Source organism: Nerophis ophidion, linkage group LG09 (assembly GCF_033978795.1).
Source record: "Nerophis ophidion isolate RoL-2023_Sa linkage group LG09, RoL_Noph_v1.0, whole genome shotgun sequence".
In the NCBI taxonomy this organism is placed as follows: domain Eukaryota; kingdom Metazoa; phylum Chordata; class Actinopteri; order Syngnathiformes; family Syngnathidae; genus Nerophis; species Nerophis ophidion.
Genome location: NC_084619.1, coordinates 76,873,225 through 76,882,170, shown reverse-complemented (window position 1 = coordinate 76,882,170; position 8,946 = coordinate 76,873,225). Strand labels below are relative to the sequence as shown.

General features: G+C 41.3%; 1 protein-coding gene across 2 annotated transcripts in view; it reads right to left on the bottom strand.

Annotated features, from left to right (window-relative positions):
- Nucleotides 1–7,016: 7,016 nt before the first annotated feature.
- Nucleotides 7,017–8,946, bottom strand: part of LOC133558866 (synuclein-like) — a 7,615-nt gene continuing 5,685 nt past the window's right edge. For both annotated transcript variants that reach the window (XM_061909991.1, XM_061909992.1), the window contains exon 6: nt 7,017–7,431. The gene's annotated coding sequence lies outside the window, so the exon portion shown is untranslated. The remainder of the gene's footprint in view (nt 7,432–8,946) is intronic.

Below are 8,946 nucleotides of genomic sequence, written 5' to 3'. Positions count from 1 at the left end.
CACATGTGTGATGGTATGGGGGTGTATTAGTGCCCAAGACATGGGTAACTTACACATGTGTGATGGTATGGGGGTGTATTAGTGCCCAAGGCATGGGTAACTTACACATGTGTGATGGTATGGGGGTGTATTAGTGAACAAGACATGACTAACTTACACATGTGTGATGGTATGGGGGTGTATTAGTGGCCAAGGCATGGGTAACTTACACATGTGTGATGGTATGGGGGTGTATTAGTGCCCAAGACATGGGTAACTTACACATGTGTGATGGTATGGGGGTGTATTAGTGCCCAAGGCATGGGTAACTTACACATGTGTGATGGTATGGGGGTGTATTAGTGCCCAAGACATGGGTAACTTACACATGTGTGATGGTATGGGGGTGTATTAGTGCCCAAGACATGGGTAACTTACACATGTGTGATGGTATGGGGGTGTATTAGTGCCCAAGGCATGGGTAACTTACACATGTGTGATGGTATGGGGGTGTATTAGTGAACAAGACATGACTAACTTACACATGTGTGATGGTATGGGGGTGTATTAGTGAACAAGACATGACTAACTTACACATGTGTGATGGTATGGGGGTGTATTAGTGAACAAGACATGACTAACTTACACATGTGTGATGGTATGGGGGTGTATTAGTGAACAAGACATGACTAACTTACACATGTGTGATGGTATGGGGGTGTATTAGTGAACAAGACATGACTAACTTACACATGTGTGATGGTATGGGGGTGTATTAGGGAACAAGACATGGGTAACTTACACATGTGTGATGGTATGGGGGTGTATTAGTGAACAAGACATGGGTAACTTACACATGTGTGATGGTATGGGGGTGTATTAGTGAACAAGACATGGGTAACTTACACATGTGTGATGGTATGGGGGTGTATTAGTGCCCAAGACATGGGTAACTTACACATGTGTGATGGTATGGGGGTGTATTAGTGAACAAGACATGGGTAACTTACACATGTGTGATGGTATGGGGGTGTATTAGTGCCCAAGACATGGGTAACTTACACATGTGTGATGGTATGGGGGTGTATTAGTGAACAAGACATGGACTAACTTACACATGTGTGATGGTATGGGGGTGTATTAGTGCCCAAGGCATGGGTAACTTACACATGTGTGATGGTATGGGGGTGTATTAGTGAACAAGACATGACTAACTTACAACATGTGTGATGGTATGGGGGTGTATTAGTGAACAAGACATGGGTAACTTACACATGTGTGATGGTATGGGGGTGTATTAGTGAACAAGACATGGGTAACTTACACATGTGTGATGGTATGGGGGTGTATTAGTGAACAAGACATGGGTAACTTACACATGTGTGATGGTATGGGGGTGTATTAGTGACCAAGACATGGGTAACTTACACATGTGTGATGGTATGGGGGTGTATTAGTGCCCAAGGCATGGGTAACTTACACATGTGTGATGGTATGGGGGGTGTATTAGTGAACAAGACATGACTAACTTACACATGTGTGATGGTATGGGGGTGTATTAGTGAACAAGACATGACTAACTTACACATGTGTGATGGTATGGGGGTGTATTAGGGAACAAGACATGGGTAACTTACACATGTGTGATGGTATGGGGGTGTATTAGTGAACAAGACATGGGTAACTTACACATGTGTGATGGTATGGGGGTGTATTAGTGAACAAGACATGGGTAACTTACACATGTGTGATGGTATGGGGGTGTATTAGTGCCCAAGACATGGGTAACTTACACATGTGTGATGGTATGGGGGTGTATTAGTGAACAAGACATGGGTAACTTACACATGTGTGATGGTATGGGGGTGTATTAGTGCCCAAGACATGGGTAACTTACACATGTGTGATGGTATGGGGGTGTATTAGTGAACAAGACATGGGTAACTTACACATGTGTGATGGTATGGGGGTGTATTAGTGCCCAAGGCATGGGTAACTTACACATGTGTGATGGTATGGGGGTGTATTAGTGAACAAGACATGGGTAACTTACACATGTGTGATGGTATGGGGGTGTATTAGTGCCCAAGGCATGGGTAACTTACACATGTGTGATGGTATGGGGGTGTATTAGTGCCCAAGGCATGGGTAACTTACACATGTGTGATGGTATGGGGGTGTATTAGTGCCCAAGGCATGGGTAACTTACACATGTGTGATGGTATGGGGGTGTATTAGTGCCCAAGGCATGGGTAACTTACACATGTGTGATGGTATGGGGGTGTATTAGTGAACAAGGCATGGGTAACTTACACATGTGTGATGGTATGGGGGTGTATTAGTGCCCAAGGCATGGGTAACTTACACATGTGTGATGGTATGGGGGTGTATTAGTGAACAAGACATGGGTAACTTACACATGTGTGATGGTATGGGGGTGTATTAGTGCCCAAGGCATGGGTAACTTACACATGTGTGATGGTATGGGGGTGTATTAGTGCCCAAGGCATGGGTAACTTACACATGTGTGATGGTATGGGGGTGTATTAGTGCCCAAGGCATGGGTAACTTACACATGTGTGATGGTATGGGGGTGTATTAGTGAACAAGGCATGGGTAACTTACACATGTGTGATGGTATGGGGGTGTATTAGTGCCCAAGGCATGGGTAACTTACACATGTGTGATGGTATGGGGGTGTATTAGTGCCCAAGGCATGGGTAACTTACACATGTGTGATGGTATGGGGGTGTATTAGTGAACAAGGCATGGGTAACTTACACATGTGTGATGGTATGGGGGTGTATTAGTGCCCAAGGCATGGGTAACTTACACATGTGTGATGGTATGGGGGTGTATTAGTGAACAAGACATGGGTAACTTACACATGTGTGATGGTATGGGGGTGTATTAGTGCCCAAGGCATGGGTAACTTACACATGTGTGATGGTATGGGGGTGTATTAGTGCCCAAGGCATGGGTAACTTACACATGTGTGATGGTATGGGGGTGTATTAGTGCCCAAGGCATGGGTAACTTACACATGTGTGATGGTATGGGGGTGTATTAGTGCCCAAGGCATGGGTAACTTACACATGTGTGATGGTATGGGGGTGTATTAGTGAACAAGACATGGGTAACTTACACATGTGTGATGGTATGGGGGTGTATTAGTGCCCAAGGCATGGGTAACTTACACATGTGTGATGGTATGGGGGTGTATTAGTGAACAAGACATGGGTAACTTACACATGTGTGATGGTATGGGGGTGTATTAGTGCCCAAGACATGGGTAACTTACACATGTGTGATGGTATGGGGGTGTATTAGTGCCCAAGGCATGGGTAACTTACACATGTGTGATGGTATGGGGGTGTATTAGTGAACAAGACATGACTAACTTACACATGTGTGATGGTATGGGGGTGTATTAGGGAACAAGACATGGGTAACTTACACATGTGTGATGGTATGGGGGTGTATTAGTGAACAAGACATGGGTAACTTACACATGTGTGATGGTATGGGGGTGTATTAGTGAACAAGACATGGGTAACTTACACATGTGTGATGGTATGGGGGTGTATTAGTGCCCAAGACATGGGTAACTTACACATGTGTGATGGTATGGGGGTGTATTAGTGCCCAAGGCATGGGTAACTTACACATGTGTGATGGTATGGGGGTGTATTAGTGAACAAGACATGACTAACTTACACATGTGTGATGGTATGGGGGTGTATTAGTGGCCAAGGCATGGGTAACTTACACATGTGTGATGGTATGGGGGTGTATTAGTGCCCAAGACATGGGTAACTTACACATGTGTGATGGTATGGGGGTGTATTAGTGCCCAAGGCATGGGTAACTTACACATGTGTGATGGTATGGGGGTGTATTAGTGCCCAAGACATGGGTAACTTACACATGTGTGATGGTATGGGGGGTGTATTAGTGCCCAAGACATGGGTAACTTACACATGTGTGATGGTATGGGGGTGTATTAGTGCCCAAGGCATGGGTAACTTACACATGTGTGATGGTATGGGGGGTGTATTAGTGAACAAGACATGACTAACTTACACATGTGTGATGGTATGGGGGTGTATTAGTGAACAAGACATGACTAACTTACACATGTGTGATGGTATGGGGGTGTATTAGTGAACAAGACATGACTAACTTACACATGTGTGATGGTATGGGGGGTGTATTAGTGAACAAGACATGACTAACTTACACATGTGTGATGGTATGGGGGTGTATTAGTGAACAAGACATGACTAACTTACACATGTGTGATGGTATGGGGGTGTATTAGGGAACAAGACATGGGTAACTTACACATGTGTGATGGTATGGGGGTGTATTAGTGAACAAGACATGGGTAACTTACACATGTGTGATGGTATGGGGGTGTATTAGTGAACAAGACATGGGTAACTTACACATGTGTGATGGTATGGGGGTGTATTAGTGCCCAAGACATGGGTAACTTACACATGTGTGATGGTATGGGGGTGTATTAGTGAACAAGACATGGGTAACTTACACATGTGTGATGGTATGGGGGTGTATTAGTGCCCAAGACATGGGTAACTTACACATGTGTGATGGTATGGGGGTGTATTAGTGAACAAGACATGACTAACTTACACATGTGTGATGGTATGGGGGTGTATTAGTGAACAAGACATGACTAACTTACACATGTGTGATGGTATGGGGGTGTATTAGGGAACAAGACATGGGTAACTTACACATGTGTGATGGTATGGGGGTGTATTAGTGAACAAGACATGGGTAACTTACACATGTGTGATGGTATGGGGGTGTATTAGTGAACAAGACATGGGTAACTTACACATGTGTGATGGTATGGGGGTGTATTAGTGCCCAAGACATGGGTAACTTACACATGTGTGATGGTATGGGGGTGTATTAGTGCCCAAGGCATGGGTAACTTACACATGTGTGATGGTATGGGGGTGTATTAGTGAACAAGACATGACTAACTTACACATGTGTGATGGTATGGGGGTGTATTAGTGAACAAGACATGACTAACTTACACATGTGTGATGGTATGGGGGTGTATTAGGGAACAAGACATGGGTAACTTACACATGTGTGATGGTATGGGGGTGTATTAGTGAACAAGACATGGGTAACTTACACATGTGTGATGGTATGGGGGTGTATTAGTGAACAAGACATGGGTAACTTACACATGTGTGATGGTATGGGGGTGTATTAGTGCCCAAGACATGGGTAACTTACACATGTGTGATGGTATGGGGGTGTATTAGTGAACAAGACATGGGTAACTTACACATGTGTGATGGTATGGGGGTGTATTAGTGCCCAAGACATGGGTAACTTACACATGTGTGATGGTATGGGGGTGTATTAGTGAACAAGACATGGGTAACTTACACATGTGTGATGGTATGGGGGTGTATTAGTGCCCAAGGCATGGGTAACTTACACATGTGTGATGGTATGGGGGTGTATTAGTGAACAAGACATGGGTAACTTACACATGTGTGATGGTATGGGGGTGTATTAGTGCCCAAGGCATGGGTAACTTACACATGTGTGATGGTATGGGGGTGTATTAGTGCCCAAGGCATGGGTAACTTACACATGTGTGATGGTATGGGGGTGTATTAGTGCCCAAGGCATGGGTAACTTACACATGTGTGATGGTATGGGGGTGTATTAGTGCCCAAGGCATGGGTAACTTACACATGTGTGATGGTATGGGGGTGTATTAGTGAACAAGGCATGGGTAACTTACACATGTGTGATGGTATGGGGGTGTATTAGTGCCCAAGGCATGGGTAACTTACACATGTGTGATGGTATGGGGGTGTATTAGTGAACAAGACATGGGTAACTTACACATGTGTGATGGTATGGGGGTGTATTAGTGCCCAAGGCATGGGTAACTTACACATGTGTGATGGTATGGGGGTGTATTAGTGCCCAAGGCATGGGTAACTTACACATGTGTGATGGTATGGGGGTGTATTAGTGCCCAAGGCATGGGTAACTTACACATGTGTGATGGTATGGGGGTGTATTAGTGCCCAAGGCATGGGTAACTTACACATGTGTGATGGTATGGGGGTGTATTAGTGAACAAGGCATGGGTAACTTACACATGTGTGATGGTATGGGGGTGTATTAGTGCCCAAGGCATGGGTAACTTACACATGTGTGATGGTATGGGGGTGTATTAGTGCCCAAGGCATGGGTAACTTACACATGTGTGATGGTATGGGGGTGTATTAGTGAACAAGGCATGGGTAACTTACACATGTGTGATGGTATGGGGGTGTATTAGTGCCCAAGGCATGGGTAACTTACACATGTGTGATGGTATGGGGGTGTATTAGTGAACAAGACATGGGTAACTTACACATGTGTGATGGTATGGGGGTGTATTAGTGCCCAAGGCATGGGTAACTTACACATGTGTGATGGTATGGGGGTGTATTAGTGCCCAAGGCATGGGTAACTTACACATGTGTGATGGTATGGGGGTGTATTAGTGCCCAAGGCATGGGTAACTTACACATGTGTGATGGTATGGGGGTGTATTAGTGCCCAAGGCATGGGTAACTTACACATGTGTGATGGTATGGGGGTGTATTAGTGAACAAGGCATGGGTAACTTACACATGTGTGATGGTATGGGGGTGTATTAGTGCCCAAGGCATGGGTAACTTACACATGTGTGATGGTATGGGGGTGTATTAGTGAACAAGACATGGGTAACTTACACATGTGTGATGGTATGGGGGTGTATTAGTGCCCAAGGCATGGGTAACTTACACATGTGTGATGGTATGGGGGTGTATTAGTGAACAAGACATGACTAACTTACACATGTGTGATGGTATGGGGGTGTATTAGTGCCCAAGGCATGGGTAACTTACACACATCCACTGCACAGGTGTACTAAGCAAAGAAGCCCGGCAGCAAGCTCACATCTGCTCACTGAACTGAACTTCAGCAGGAAATCTTCTGGCTGGGATTTATGCATTTTTATTGTTTTTACAAAAATGAGTTACAGGAGCTCAAATAGTGACATTGTGTTTAAGTGTGTGTGTGTGTGTGTGTGTGCATGCGGGTGCGTGTGTGTGTGTGTGTGTGTGTGTGTGTGTGTGTGTGTGTGTGTGTGTGTGTGTGTGTGTGTGTGTGTGTGTGTGTGTGTGTGTGTGTGTGCGTGAGCGAGCAAGGCTACATGCATGCAAAAGTCCTTGGTTGTCTTTCTGCTGGGGGCGGGGGCCAGGTTGCAGTGACGTCATGACAGAGTGACCAATGAGCTGAGAGCCGAGAAGAAGAAGAAGAAGAAGAAGAAGAAGAAGAAGAAGAAGAAGAAGAAGAAGTGTGTGATGGTGAGATTGAAAGGTGTTGTCTTGGCTGCCATGGAGACCAGCAGACCTGCAAGATGAGACGTGAGAAGAAGATTGTTTAGTTGAGTTCATGAACACAAAGTACATTGATGAGGATTTATATTGATGATGATTTATATGTAAGATGATTTAGATTTGTGATTAATAATAGATTTTGTAATAATAAAAATACATTTTATTTGTAAAAAGCACTTTACATTGAACAAACAAGCTGTGCTACAGTGTATTAAAAAATAAATAAATAAAAAGATAATAAAAAATAAATCAAATAAAAACTAGAACCGCCAAATAGCTAGAACTAGTATGCATATATCTAAAAAAAAAAAAAAAAAAAGGCTTTATTAAAAAGGGTTTTCAGCCTTCCACAGTCTGTGGTTCCCTCAGGTGGTCAGGGAGAGCGTTGATCGTTGATAACGATTTATATTGATGACCTATATTTATCATTATATTCATGATGGTTTATATTGATGATTTATGTTTATGATGATTTATATTTAAGATGATTGATATTTGATGATTTATATTGATGATTATTTATATTTGTAATTGTTTGTATTGACAATGATTTATACTGATGATTTGTATTGATGATGATATACATTGATGATTTATATTTACGGTGATTTGTATATATTATGATTTGGATTTATGATTTATATTGATGATGATTTATATTTATCATGATATTCATGATGATTTATGTTGGTGATTTATGTTTGAGGTGATTTATGTTTAAGATAATTTATGTTTAATATGATTGACATTTGATAACTTATATTGATGATGATTGATATTTATGATGATTGATATTTGTGATTATTTATATTGATAATGATTTATTGTGATGATTATTTATATCTATGATGATTTATATTCATGATTATTTATATTTACAATGACTTTATATTTTATAAGATTTGTATTTATGATTTATATTGATTATGATTTATATTTCGGATTATTTATATTGATGATGATTTACATATATGATTATATTTATGATGATTTATATTGATGATTTGTGTTTATGATGATTTATGTTTAAGGTGAGTTACATTTGATGATTTATATTTATGATGATTTACAACGGCTGAGATAGGCTCCAGCATCCCCTGCTACCCCAAAAGGGACAAGCGGTAGCCAAATGGATGGATGTATTTGTGATTATTTATATTGATGATTTATACTTATGATGATTTATTTATCTGTGATGATTTATATTTAAGAAGATTCATATTTAAGATTATTTATAGTGAAGATCATTTATATTTATGGTGAAATATGCCTGTGATCATTTATATTTATGATTATTTATTTTAATGATGATTTATATTGATGATGAGTTACATTTATGATTATTTATATTTATTCTGATTTATGTTTATGATTATTTATATTGATGATGAGTTATATTTATTATTGATATTTATGATGATTTATGTTTATGATGACTCATATCTATGATGATTTATAGTTATGAATATTCATAGTTATGATGATTTATATTCATGATGCTTTATGATCATGATGGTTGATATTCATG